The following is a 14,526-nucleotide window of genomic DNA, read 5'->3' as shown; positions in this document are numbered from 1 at the left end:
TGGTAATAAGCGTGTTCATTTCGTGCTCGTGTCTGTGTACAGCACCTGGTGCTAACTGCTCGCTATACTGCACATTTAAATTTAGGTGCCAAATGTACTTCCTTGTGATGCAGTGTGTGCACACCAGGGAATGATCTCGCATTTTGCATGGTGCAGCGAGCACTCTTCTCCTTAACATGTAACAAACTGTAGCTGTCTTTCAAAAATATCATTTTAGTGCATCAGCATCAGAACCCCCCCATGTTGGAATAATCCGTCGGTCTGAAGCCTCAGGTGACAGAGTGGAGGGAGTGAAATCCACCTTCACGAAATTGCAGGGAAGAGGGAAGAAGAGAGGGCGGGAGGAGGCGGTTGGCAAGCGGTTGCAAATCTGAGTCGAAGGGTGGAGAGAGTGGATGTGTCACTGATGGATGGGATTTCATCGGGTGAGTGGAGTGGGGGTGTCACGTAGTGATTGATGGTACCCATTCGTACAGTCTGACCCTGTCAGCGGCTGCTCGGTCCGGCAGGAACATAATGCTAACTTTGGCTTATGGGGTTTAACGTCCCAAAGCGACTCGGGCTCTGAGGGGCGCCACAGTGGAGGAATCCAGTAATTTCGACCAACAGTGGCCCTTAACGTGCTCCGACATCGCACAGCATCTGGGCCTGTAGTGTGTCACCATCGGAATACAACTGCTGCAGCCGGGATCATACCAGCGTCTAATGGAATTTGTTTAATTTTGTCGTTACACTCACAGCAAGATTAGTCTTTCCCAAGTACAAGTTGTATTTAATGTCAGAGTCCAAAGAAGGGCAGCTTTCCAAAGCCACAGCTGGGCTTGTACGGCGTAATTAAGCAGCATTAACATCCTTTAGAATCAACGTGTTTGTACTATGATTACACAATGGACACAGTATTTATTAAGGCAAACAATGGCAGCGTATATATGCCTGCAAATATTTAAATCAAGAATAGTATCTGCTAGCTTATTAAAAATATATCATTTATAAAATGACCGTCCAACTTCTCAGAAGTACCAAATCTGTGGAGAAATACAAATTGCAGATTGCCAATATGCCTAGGAAAATACATTTTGGCTGTCAAAAAAGGATTAGGAGCACTTTATTATTACGCGAGGATTGTGGAAAGATGGGTCGGGTCACACCCAATAGTGCAAAACATGAACCCTTGGAAAAGATGCGAAGTTGTGGCGCCTATGCACTCATATGCTGTGCATAATGGGCTGCCTTGCATTACCATAACCTGTCCAGGTAGACTGCCACAAGTCAATAAAAATCTCCAATATATACAACCGCAGTTTTCAGTTAGGTACACATTTTATTGTGACATTCTTAATCTAGCTGGCAGGCTATCGCCAGCCCGAGGTGAATGTGACGTGCAGGATGAAACGGGTGCCATATGTGGATACTGGAGTAAATGTGATGTGATGAGCCTTGGGAGCATTCCTCTTCACATGGCACCAGGCAGTCTTGCGGCCACATAATACGGCTGGCAGTGCTTCATTCTGTAACCTGTAATACTGCAGTTACTTGCATCATGGATGCAGTTTCTTGTGGGAAAAAATTAGAATGGTAAGTTTGGTGCATTTATTACATGGTGTGGTCAGTTGAACTTTCCCCAGATTTTGATGATTGATGTAGGGAAAGCATTTATTATGCAAATGCATCCATTATTTAAGTAAATATGGTGTACAAAAATCTGGAATGGAAACAGAAATCAGCATCTGCAGGATTGAAACAAATTCCTAACAACTTTGCCGCAGCACCATACCCATGACTGCCAAACCACATTTTAGCCCCTAGCCTTTCACTCTACACTGTCCTTAATCTGTTCATTCCCAATGGGCCAGACATGAGGCCGTATGGCACTCGGGTATCCGTATCTGCCTATATGGACATGCCACGTTGTCTACTACACAGCTTTTTAAACACTTGTAGCAACAGTGTCAGTTTTCTCAGAAGCATGAAACTTTGTTAGGATTAGTTTTATGACACACCCAGCACATTAACAGGCATTCTAGCCAAATTATAATTTCGTTGCAGTTGGGCTTTGAAGCATTTTTCATTAATGAGTAAAAAGGAAATGACATTAACTGGGCACTATATGTTTCATCTAAGCTGCCTTGTATTGAAGAAGTGTAGCTTGTTGGGCCAGTTGGTGCATGGTAAGTAGAACACCAGCGAAAAGGACGCATTCACAAGGAGGAGAAGCGTTGTCCTGTGCACTTCTCCTCTTTGTGAATGCGTCCTTTTCGCTGGTTTTCTACATATCTAAGCTGCCTTCTCGACAAATAGGGGCATTTTAGAATTTCTAGGCAACAAAGTTGGCACAGTGTTCCCATCACACAACAGAAGGCTCATTGCTTGGAAGGCTGGTGGAGAGACACTGTAAGAGCCAAGCAAGTTCATTTATGAAGTGCTTTATCATGTGAGGGAAGGCTATTCACGGCTGTTTCTATCATGGCAAAATAAGTTCGTGTCACAAATTGCACCTGCAATGTTCTGAAAAATGAGTAATACTGTTTTTCTGTTGCAGCAGTATTCTCTTTGCAAAATAAGATGAATAGTAGTTTTGCGCTGCAGCTTTCAGTGTGCAAGATGACAGCTACGGCTTAGCCTTTTGTCAAGAATACTTTTTTCTCATATGCATTGCAGAACTGTAGAACCACATATTGTCAACTGTCCTAAAAGGCAAGGTGTGTTGCGGGGCGAGTTGGTTGGGGTACATCTTGAGAAAAACAGCGCTTGCAGACAAAGGACCAGAACGAGAAGGACACACAACTGCGCTGTTTTTCTCAAGATGTCCTAAAAGGGCGGTGCACTGTGACAGCACGACGCAACAAAGAGGAATGCAGCATGGAGCGACACTTCATACTAATTTTATTGAAGAGTGCATGCCTCTCTCAGTGCATCACATGCAGACAAAATGAAATCAAGCAGGGATGACGAAGAAATAAAATTATAGTGAATGCAAGGCAGGTATGAACAAGAAAATGAGTGCACTAATTTCCCAAAGATGAAAAATGTTTGCCAATTGTCAGAAGTTCTCTGTTGAGCAGTGCCAGAGAGGGCGTACTCACACAAGCAGATTCTGAGTAGGGAATGAGGGGCCTGAAATATCTCAATTTCTTAATTGTCGGGTTTAACATTCGGAAGTGACACATGGGCTATGAGGGACACCATAATGGAGGTCTCTGGATTAATTTACACCACCTAGGGCCCTTTAATGCACGCTGACTTTGCACAGCACATGGCCATCTTTGTATTTTGCCTCCACTGAAATGTGGAGGCACCACAGCCTTCAATCAAACCCACAGCCTTCGGGTAAGCAGTATAAGAATGCCAGAGCCACTGAGGCGCCGTGGCGGGATGAGTTCTCCATTCCTAGGAGGAAAGTTTCGGGAAAAAGGAATGACTAGAAAAGAAATACCTAGTGTACCCTCAATGGTGCTGCTTGATATGGGATGTGATGGCGCACCTTTCTCATGACGATGTGGGCTTCAAGAAAATTAGCAAATGGCATTCCTCTTCCCTGCTGTGTCTTGAGCTTGCTATGCTAAAGCACTTTGTCAGAATAGCCCGCCAACTAGCTCATAACATAATTCTAATCCCTCACCTGAAATCTGCCAGCTTCAGCTGGCAGGGCCTACAAACGCCAGCACAGTCGGATGCTACTTTCTGGCTGCTCTGCATCTGGCACGAGTGTAGCTCCATTATAGTAACAGCATGCATGTGCTTGCACATGCGTTGCATGGTCAACACGTACATGTGTACATGTTGTGGCAAGCCTCGCACTGCTCACAATGAAGCTCGCAGCCACTGCACGATTTGCTAGTTCTTTCCACTGTGTGCTTGAAGTTCACCAAACTTTGTGACTTTACATGCCACTGGCCATCTCCCACTCTCTCAGTACTGGACTTAGAAAGCTCAATCCCCACTTTATGCTTCCTAAATAGGGCAGATTTGCGGTGGTCTGCTCCTCCTTTGACACCTGTTGTAAAGTTTTTCGGATGTGAAATTGAAGAGTACTTTGATTAATGTATCCAATCACCCATTTACCTTGCCACCAAAGTGAGAGTACTTCAGTGCCTTGACTCCAAGTGATTATTTGTTGTTAATCCAATGTACTGCCGATAGCAGTAAGCCCACTGACATGCCCTCTTTGCGTATGTTTTCTCAAAATTTCTGATGAAGCCAAAGGCAATTAAGCTGATGCTCTTTGGAGTGGATACCAAGAAGTGCAGGGAGCAACTGTTGAGACTCAGTCTCATCTGTCCACTTCATCAGAGTGTGCAGCATGTCCCTTGTTGTACTCCTGCAGTCCTTGTTTGTGACTGTATTCAGGTGCGTGCTCCAGTTGTGTAGCACCTGCCAGCTGCAAAGCAGTCGACTCCTCAAGGGACCCATCACCTGCTCCCATGCACTGCCATAAACAGGGGCATCATCAGACATAAATGCCTGACATGGTATTGTGTTTTTTTCTTTGATGGCCTCGAAAAACCTCACCACAGTGCCCGTGTTCACCCTTTTTGAAATCAAGTAGGCACACGGGATACCAAAGGCATCTTGAGAAATTGTGAGCAGGGTTGTCAGTTGGAGTTAGTACTTATTTATGCCATGGGTGGAGTCAGTGCACAGTTTCGCTGCCCCCAATTCATAAAGGAGCTCTCGTTGTGGGAACGTCATTAATGCTAGCTCAAAGTCACCATCATGACTGTTGGGGTCACCCTTCTTCCTGTAATACAACAATGGCGACTCATTTTTTGCCCTCATTTCTTCAACCCATAATTCAACACTCTTAAAATCGTCTGGATCTCTCTGCTCTGTTTTTCCAATCCTAAACTTATCTGCAATGTTACGGAGGTCCTTAGTGGTACAAGTTGCATCCGTGGGCTTGATCCACTTGTGCCTGCTCGGATGTTTGTGCACAATGGTTTTTTCTGGCATTCCTTCTGCTAACCGGCCTGAAAATGGTACAGAAAAAAACTGTTAACATCTCTGGTTCATCTGCCTACAGCCATGTAATAAAGTGACAAATACTTCTGGTCGGATTCCTTCGTCTTCCACTTTGTTCCTTTTCACAGGTGACACACAGTTCATCTTACTTTCATTTCACTTTTGTGGCACTGCAAAGCACACAACAAAATGGTTGTTTCAAAGCCAGATGGGCTTTATTTTTATGAGCTTGAGTGTTTAAACTTGCATACTGCAATGCAAAACAGGGAAGTTATATACAGCGTGTTATAAATGCGGAATATAACAGCACTGAAAATGTGGACAAGAAAAGAATAAGGACATGTGCTTCTCATCCTGTCCCATTTCATTCTGCATATTCAAAAAATGCACCGATTCGCCTGACAGCAACCTTTAAAGGAGTAGAGACACCAAATTTTTGAACGCGAACTTTGTTTCTTTGGACTTGTGCACAAGACAATAGTGTGCACGAGTCACAATGTAGAATTCACTTACGCCAGGTGAATAATTTCTAAGTGAATATTTTTCTCATGCTGTTTCAGTTTCAACACCTGAATGACTGCTGCTAAGTCAGAGACAATTGGAGGGCATGCCGGTCATACATAAACTGAAATATAAATGCTGCTTGTTCATTTTTTTTTTTGCGATTTCAACTCTTGTGCAGGCTTGTGTTTTATGTTAGTGGTTTTTGAGGAAAGGAAATGGTGCAGTAACTGCCTCAACCATGCCATGAAGGAAAGAAGGAGTGAAAGAAGCAAGAGAGAAAGGTGCTGTAGTGGAGGGCTCCGTAATAATTTCGACCGCCTGGGGATCTTTGGGCACTGACACTGCGCAGCACGTGGGCACCTCTTGCCTCCATCGAAACTCAGCTGCCGCAGCCGGGTTCTAACCCGGGTACTCCAGCTTAGTAGCTGAACACTCAAACCACAGCCGTTCCTGCGAGCGTTACTGATGAAGTGTCAAAACAGCCAAATAATTCTAATTAATGAAAGTTCACTGCAGACGATCTGTCTTATGAGAAAAAACATGGCCCTTATACAACCATTAGACTGGTGGCGTTGCTTTGATCAGCAACAAAATGCCTACGCTTTTGACAGGCAGCCAAAAAAAGAGGCTAGCATCGAGTGCAACTGTCAGTCATTCAAGACACGTTTCATAGAGCTCAAGCCGACTTCTTACGGATGAAGTTCAACGTCAGCCGATTGAGCGACAGACCTAGGATAGTCAATGAAACCAGCAGAAAAACAAAAGAACAGACATTGGAGTAGTTCAGTGCTAAACGACATTCCTAATTATGTTCAGTTCGAAAGACTGGACCCCTTCCACAAAGCATCTCTAAACTAAACGGCATGAAGTTCGTACAGACTGTGCTGTGCATGCAATGTGCCGTGGATCAATTGTTTTTCACCCTTCGATACGACCAAGTAGGCTCAAGTGAATTGCACTACAGTCAGATACAACTCGAGAACGAAGTGGCAGATGGCCCTTAAAGAAGACCCCCCCAGTCAATGGCGTCAGCTGATTTTCATCAGTTAACCCAATTAAAGCCATAACTAATCCCTTTCATCTGCCACCCTCCTGCAGTGCTACCCCCTAGGATTAACCATGACATCATGAGAATCGGTCGACGCCATTGGATGGCAGGCTTCCTTTGAGGGGCATTGGCCACTGGGTTCTTAAGCTGTGCCCTACTATAACTTCTTCCGCCCCCTCGTTTTGTGGGACATGCCTTCTCCCACTTTACAATAGGCATTTTCGTGTTGTCCCACCTCTTTTGTGCCATAGATGCATCGCAGAAGAATAAAAATCATTGAAATGATCACTCGAGTTAATGAGCAATATCTTCCCCCTAAAATACATTTCTATTGCACTTTCGTCTCCCATTTATGAAAGGTTGGTGGAGTGTAGCTTCTAAACGTTTTCACATTCCGGTACAGTCAACACAGCATGCACAAATGCTTTGTACAAGAGGAGTGGCTAACCTGCAAGCCCTCTGGCATCATCCTGGGACAGCCTTTGGTGGCAGGCCTCATTGAAGTGTCCGTAGTGTTTCTTTTGAAACACTACATATACCTTGCCCTCTTTCTCCATGACCTCTAGAGTAGCAAAGCAGTGTTTGCTGATTTTGCAGCTTCCTTGCCCCTTTTCCTGCCTTTGGCACTGTTCTATAGGAAGCTCTTCGTACGAGCCGGAATGGTGGCAGTGCAGGTAGCGTTTAAAAACCCTTGGTGCACATTCCTTCTTTCCTGTAGAAGCTATAAAATGGCAGCAAGTTTTCCTTTCTTCTCCGTCTTTCCAGGCGCAAAATCCTGAAACAGAAAGATTGTAAACATAACTAAGCACTCCACATAGTATTAGTTAATTATTAGTGTGAAAGCACAATTCCAAACGGTAAACCCCGAGCAAGATCCTGCGATGTGTATGTGGGTTTGTGCCAAGAGCATAGCAACGGCGACATAGCAACCACAGCCTCACAGCAGCATTGCAACATAGTTATGACACGATGCCAACATATGATGTTAAGTCCATGACCACTCATGACTAAAAAGAAATTTTTAAAAATTGAGGCGTGAACAAAGGTGGGCTCCATTTTGATAAAAACGTGTACACAATGATAGCACATGAATAACGGCATAAGGCATCCTTAGAAAGCCAACAGTAAAGTAACAAGACAAGGCAATGTTCATGAAATTCTGCTTTTGCACGTTTATAACATTTCGGCAAAACTTCTCTGTCAATTTTTTGTGTATCACACTACTTTCATTTTTTGAAAAGCAAGGCCAAATTAAAGTTTGTACTTTTTACATACACTAATGAAAAATGCATGTGCTATGGAGTGGGCACATATGCAGTACTCTCGCACTACTACTGGCGCTCTGCCTCTGCCAAGTGCGCATGACAATCACAGATTTAGCTTCACATTTTTAGCCTTTTGCCTGCAGTGCAGAACTGCATTTCCCAGCTTTTTTATTGTTAAAAATTTATCAGTCATTCGCTTACTGTTTTTTCCTGCTATAGTGCATGGGGAACAATTTTTGGAGAAAATTATTAAGTTTAGGTTAAGTTATTACACGGACTGTTACATGGAAGTATTTCAATTTTACTACACCCTGCAAAAACTCATTCCTGCACAGCAACCTTTTACATGGCCCTGTCCTTTGACCACACATTCAGGTCAGCGCTGTTGACTTTTAAAGGCAGAACAATGCTGGGCATTCTTCCTACACACTTCTGCATGTTGCGATTGCCATGGCTTCAGCGCTGCTAAGCCAGTGCATGCCGCGACAATGTTGTGTGTCCTGTCGAGACATTGCAGATGCCTGCAACAAAGCATAAGCAAGGCCTGTAGCAGCGAGTCTGCTTCAAAGACCAGTTTTTTTCCTGCAGTGGCCACTTTAAATATGAAAGAGAGTGCACTGCTTGTCACTTTGCTTATGGAGGAGCTAGGACACCAAAAAATTTCTGCAGACACACATAAGACTGCTCACCAGCGAGAATGCCAAAGCATTAAAGTGCACAGTCATGCTATGTTGCAGAATGACGAGTCATGAGTGCAAGGCATGACTACGCAACTTTGTACAAACTCTGCACACCTTATGTTACTAGTAAAGTGCTGAGTCATGCTACACTTCAGAATGATTAGGAGTCAAAACTATGACTACCTAAACTTTGTACAAACTATACACCTTACATTACAAATAAGTGCAAAATGACTATGACAAGTCATGGCTTTCAAAGGTTATAGTACGTTACGTTTCACATTTCACTCGAATGCCCGCAAAGGCTACCTCTGCAGATCTGTCGCACTAGACCAAGCCCATTGAAATCTTCATGGTTCCTTTAAAAAACGTGCATGTCATCGCTAAGTTTTTGTGCACAAAACCACGTGCAAGTTTCCCCAGGTGAGTGTAAGCCCGTAAATAAAAAAAAAGAACGCGCTTTGTGTTTACAAACTTAAAATGCGCGCACTCGAAAAGTCAATAAACTGCAACTTTTCAATCGGTAATCTAAGCGCGCGACTGCATCCCGCTTTGGCCCTTTATTGCTTTAATCACAGCGTGCGTGCATGCAGACTTCGTTTCTTACCTTTATTAGAGTCGAAGACTAGATTCTCCACCTCTTCCTCGAAGTCGTGGTGCCGTCGCAGGTCACGAAGGGCGACAAAATGCTTCGGACGTAAGTCGCACAAGAACGGCTGTGCCTTACTACATGTTGTGACTGGGAGAAGGATGCATGGGCCTGCCTACTGGCTGGAGCCGAGCCACCACCGCTGCCGCGTGCAGATAGAGGAGAGATCAGAGGAAAGAGAACAAGACGCGTCGCAGCAACAACCGCGTCCTTCCCCATGAATATCCTTGATGGATGTTTTTAAATTACTAGTATTGAAGAACGCCTTGTCGCAAACCGCTGAAGCAACGCCATCGCACGTGTCCGTCTCCATGCTCAAGGCAAAAAAATAAAAAAAAAACAAGCGAGCAAGAAATGCACCTTGGGATATTGAGCAAGGATTTTCAAGAAGAGTTGAGATTTTCCCTGTCGGTTGAAGCGCAGTGTTCCCCAAAAGTCCCCACAGAGTGACGTAGAGTAGAGCAGTGACGTCTGTTCTCGGTTGGCCAATCGCAACGAGGATCACCTTCCTCTGAATACGCCCTCCGCTACGATACTGGTTGGTTTAGGTTGGTTTATGGGGTTTAACGTCCCAAAGCGACTAAGGCTATGAGAGACGCCGTAGTGGAGGGCTCCGGAAATTTCGACCACCAGGGGTTCTTTAACGTGCGCTGACATCGCACAGTACACGAGCTTCGAATTTCTCCTCCAAAGAAATTCAACCGCCGCGGCCGGGATCGAACCCGCGACTTTCGGGCCAGCAGCCGAGCACCATAGCCACTGAGCCACCGCGGCGGCGCTACGATACTCTCGAACCGGACGAGCCATGCGCATACTCCGGAACCAACGTTTCGAGACATGGAGGAAGGAAAGAACTCCGGAACCCAGCCACCGGCCGCCATCTTTGCTGGACTGCCAAAACGCGTTCGCGTGTACGTGGGTGTGTGTGTCTGCGGTGCTTTTCGATGAGCCAATATGTCTATTCCTGCCGCAACGAAGTACAAAACTTCATCAGGGCTTCACTGCGCCATTTATGGATGTGCAAATAACCAACGGAAAAGAAACAGGCTGCTGACCACCGTTTGCGACGAGCACGGCGTATGTCGCGAGTTGTGCCGCTGTGGCACAACGTTTTTAGATTAGGTCAGTTGGAAAACTCCCCGTCGGAGCCGGCCCGAACTCGTATCCTAGCCGAGCAGTGGCGCTGGCGTCGCGTTGAGATTGGCGTGGAAAGAGGCCGTCGCCCGCTGCAGCCGTGCCAGCCAAGTTCGGAGCTTTGTTTGCTGTGCATTTTTTCGGTGTCGATCGCTGGTGCGCGCTCAAAACAGTTACTTCACTCGCACTGTGTCTTTCTGTGTTTCTTTCTAGGAATGTGACATGATGATCGTGTGCCGACCTAATCTAAAAACGTTGGCTGTAGTCCAAGCTTGACGCGTTATCAACATGCCGACTTGCAGCGCGCGGGGCTGCCGAAGTGGATATGCTTCGGAAGAAAAAACGTGCGGTCTGCGCCACTTCTTCAAACCTCCGTATGATCCTGAAGTGCTCAGGGCGTGGGCAGCTGCCATTCCGCGAAAAGCCTTCAAGGTGACAACAAAGACGTACTTGATTCATATTGCAGCGAAGAAGCACGAACACAAGTAGAAGGAACACGCAAAAAAACACGGACGAACGCTGCGTGTTTTTTGCGTGTTCCTTCTACTTGTGTTCGTGCTTCTTCGCTGCAATATGAATCAAGAATGTTACCAACTTGCCCAAAAACGTGTTTTACTCAACAAAGACGTACATTTGCGATGTACATTTTGAGCCTGAGGACCTGATCACTTGCTACGAGCACACCGTTAACGGTAGCACTGTTCGAATTCCCTGAGGACGGTGGACTCTTAAGCCAGGTGCGGTGCCACGAATTTTTTCAAATATTCCTGTGCACCTCTCAAAGCCAAAGGCATCGAAGCCGGTAAGGAAACCCCCGAAACGAAGAGATACAGTGAATCACGATGTTCCCTTGTCGGAAAGTAATATTGCGTGCTACGTAAACTGCGAAAATGTCGTTCCCGATGAAACTGGGACCCCTTCCGAAGCAGAATTGGAGTCAGATGAAACAACTTGGATTCCTGCATTCCAAGGGCGCTCCTGGAATGTGGAGCTCGTGACCGAGGAAGTAATGTTCTTCAAAATTGCTGCAAGCAACGGTATCGTTACTATTGACAGGGCTGTAGTTGTGAAGAAAGACTTCACTGTTGCTGTGAGCTCAAGGGGAAAGCTTGTTCCTCCGTGTGTATATACCGAGTGTGGTTCGGGAAATCAAATGCAGCTCTCGAGCTTGAAAAAAGTGTCGTCCTTTCTGAACTATGTTGACAACTTAAATGTGTGCATGGGTTGCCATTGTAGTTTATTTCCGTCAATTGCGGCCGCAACAACTGCTCTCAAGAGCCACAACGTGTGGAGGAACACAAAGTGCTTTGGGCTCTCTCAGCAAAGCTTGTGCCCACCATGCAAAAGCACAAGGAAGAATCTCTGTGCTCGAGAGAAGCGAAACCGAGCAATGAAAGGAAAGGATTGGACCAAACCTGAACAAAGATTTTGCTCAAAAGCAAGAAACTTAAGGAAGAAAATTATTAGAGCCACTATTTTCCGGCAAAAAGCGAAGAAAGAAATTCGTGCAATGAAGATGCAGCTTAACAAAGTTTCAAGCAGTGAAATTGACAAAGTTGTAGAGGGTCTTCCTCATGCACAACAGCTCGCTCTTCGTTCAGCATTGAAAACTTCCACAGCAAAGTCAGCCAGAGGAAAGCGCTACGAATCCGAATGGTTGATGACTTGCCTCCTCCTAAAGATCTCGAGTCCTGCTGCTTATAGGCTGATGTCGAAGATGAACCTATTGCCATTGCCTACTTCTTCACGGCTTAAACAAATTATCAAGGGAATGCCTTGCGAGTTTGGCTTTAATAAGGTTTCACTTGCCAGCATTGGTGCATTTATGCAACGAGAAGAAGGAGCCAGGTGCAATGGAACGCTCATTCTAGATGAAATGAAAGTGCGCCGAACTGTCGCATTTAACAAACAAACCTATAAGGTTGATGGGTTTGTTGATTATGGCGATGACGAGCAGTCAACTGCAGTGGCAGATCATGCACTTGTTCTTACGTTCGTGCCGCTCTTTCATTCGTGGGTGCAACCAATCGCCAGCTTTGCAACAAAAAGTGCTGCTCCTGGGAGAGTCCTGGCAAGGATAGTTTTAGAAGCCATCATACAGCTTCATAAACAAAAGGCCACAGTAGTAGCAGTTATCAGTGATGGAGCAAGCACAAGCAAGACCATGTGGTCAACATTTGGCATCACAGGCAACTTTCATGCACCCAAGCACAAAACTGAGCACCCATGCGATCCTGACAAGTGGCTGTACTTCCTTTGTGATGTGCCTCATATCATTAAATGTGTGAGGAACCATCTCCTTCGCCACAAGTACGGCATGGTGAGTATAAACTGTTCTTAGGTTAGCTTGAACTAAGGTTTTCCTGCACACCTACGGTATTTGCTTTTACTCTCAAATAATATTTTCTATATATTTTTACTTACAGATTGGTGAACACAAGGTCAACTTCGATCATTACCATGTACTGCAGGAAGTCGAGAGCAAACAGCAGCTTCGTGTGGTACCGAAACTGACAAAGGAGCATGTGAACCCTGACAATTTGAGGAAAATGAATGTGAGACTGGCTGTGCAGGTTGGTGCATACAAATGTTGTTTGCAGTTGGTCCAAATTCTTCCATGCGTGTGCTTAACCTGTCGGAACTTCGTACTCTACAGCTTTTCAGCCGTAGCACTGCAATCGGCCTAAAAGTGTACAAGACTTCAACAGCCCGGTCTGGAAAATTGTGATGGAACAGCTCAGTTCACATCATTGGTGAACAATCTCTTTGAGGCCCTAAATGTGAAGCTGCCACTGTTTGGGATCCGAAGCTCATCGAAAGAAATTGAGGTATGTAAAAATTAGCCTAATGGAATGTAACTTTTTTTGGATATACTAATGAATGTTACATGCCGGTTTGTTTTTAAGGTCATAAAACAAGTCCTCGGGCTCGTAAATGCAACTGAGGAGAACAACATCAGGAAAGGAACTGTCATGTTTGCATCACAAGTGACCATGGAGTCTCTCCGAGTGACTCTGGCATCTGTCCTAGACCTGATCACCGACCTGCTTTCACAAGGAGCGCAATATGTTCTAACTGGAAAACTGAACAGGACCCCTTGGAGGTAAGAAATCTGGAAACGTTATGCAAGGTTACATATCTGCTATTACAGAGGTGCAAATGTTTGTAAATTTTCTGGCGAAGCAGACTTCACTTAATATTTTCTCTGACTTTCAGATTTTTTGGAGTCACTAGAAGCTTTGGAGGGGATGAAGACCACCCAACCATTGTGAGCTTCTCGCACATATACAGACTTCTAAGCCTGTACACGCCCATAAAGACTTGCACTGGCAATGTTGTGGCAGAGCCAACACTCGTGCTTGCTGCTGTTCAAGAAACCATGAAGGCAGAAAAGAAAGAACGCCTGGCAAACACATGAAGAACTCCAAAATGTGATCACGTTAAAACTTTCCAAGCTCTGCAGTCCTTGAAAGGATGTTCCGGCTAAGGGAAGCACTGCTCCAGATCATGGATACAGCATGCCTGATGCACAGGACTGTGTTGTGTACTACTTATGTGGTTATCTTGTGCACTCCTTTTTGAAGCACGAGAAGTGTGCTGCCTGCATCAGCAAAATTCAGTCATCACATACGCAGTGCCCAGAATTAAGCTTTTTTAACTCTGGAAAGAGAATTCAAGGAAGGCTGCCTTAAATATCCCTCGTGGGAGCTATTCAACATGTTCAGAAGCATTGAAAGCAAGATCTCCGCTCTCCTGCAAGAAAACAGCCTCTGTGTAGACACCTTCTGGGAAATTCTGGATTTACTCAAAGGCTCTGGTGTGCTAGGAGTTGGGTGCTGTACCCACAGGGACACTCTGACAGCAGAACTTCTGAAGTACTACATAGTCTTGAGAATGCACTTTGCAGCAAAGGATGCTTGCAAACAGTTAACTGCTTGTGGCACAATTGCCTCGGTCAGAAAGAAGGTGAAGTTGATGTAGACTGGCTTCATGGGCAAATAAGTTGAGTTGAGTAGAGTTGGGTTTATTGGCGCATAAGCAACTAAGGCTATCATGCGCCAAGCTCAGGGTATGGAAAATTCTTTTAAATAGCTGTTATACTAAAGTCTAAATGAACGGCGGTGTAAAGGGCCTAAAAAGTTAATTCGTGCGACGTAGTAAAAATATAAGACAGAATTTTAAAAGAGACTTATGGTAAAAGCTTTAAAAAGGGTTGGCAACCTCAGCAGCCATCCTTGGCTACAGTGCTCTAGAATATTGGGTAGTGGGTTCAGGAGCCGGCGGGCT

The 14,526-nt window shown here is 45.1% G+C and overlaps 1 long non-coding RNA gene and 2 pseudogenes across 3 annotated transcripts; 2 read left to right on the top strand and 1 right to left on the bottom strand.

The window, feature by feature from the left end:
* Positions 1 to 1,605: 1,605 nt before the first annotated feature.
* On the bottom strand, positions 1,606 to 9,628 carry LOC149367752 (uncharacterized). Of its 3 annotated transcripts, none has more exons than XR_016285174.1 (4): positions 9,064 to 9,628; positions 6,960 to 7,286; positions 5,044 to 5,129; positions 1,606 to 4,967 (listed from the first exon to the last, which is right to left on the bottom strand). It is a non-coding gene; the product is annotated as an uncharacterized LOC149367752 (long non-coding RNA). The 3 variants fall into 3 exon arrangements; XR_016285173.1 differs by lacking the exon at positions 1,606 to 4,967 and having other exon boundaries at positions 4,974 to 5,129; positions 9,064 to 9,247; positions 9,466 to 9,628; XR_016285172.1 differs by lacking the exon at positions 1,606 to 4,967 and having other exon boundaries at positions 4,974 to 5,129; positions 9,064 to 9,627.
* An 899-nt stretch (positions 9,629 to 10,527) lies between these two features.
* LOC149367751 (uncharacterized) lies at positions 10,528 to 12,580 on the top strand (annotated as a pseudogene).
* Positions 12,581 to 12,788: 208 nt separating this feature from the next.
* On the top strand, positions 12,789 to 14,457 carry LOC149367750 (uncharacterized; annotated as a pseudogene).
* The last annotated feature ends 69 nt before the right edge of the window (positions 14,458 to 14,526 follow it).

The sequence above is a fragment of the Amblyomma mixtum genome, chromosome 1 (assembly GCF_055824585.1).
Source record: "Amblyomma mixtum isolate Tamu chromosome 1, ASM5582458v1, whole genome shotgun sequence".
NCBI classification, from domain to species: Eukaryota; Metazoa; Arthropoda; class Arachnida; order Ixodida; family Ixodidae; genus Amblyomma; species Amblyomma mixtum.
This window is presented reverse-complemented; position numbering and strand designations above follow the sequence as displayed.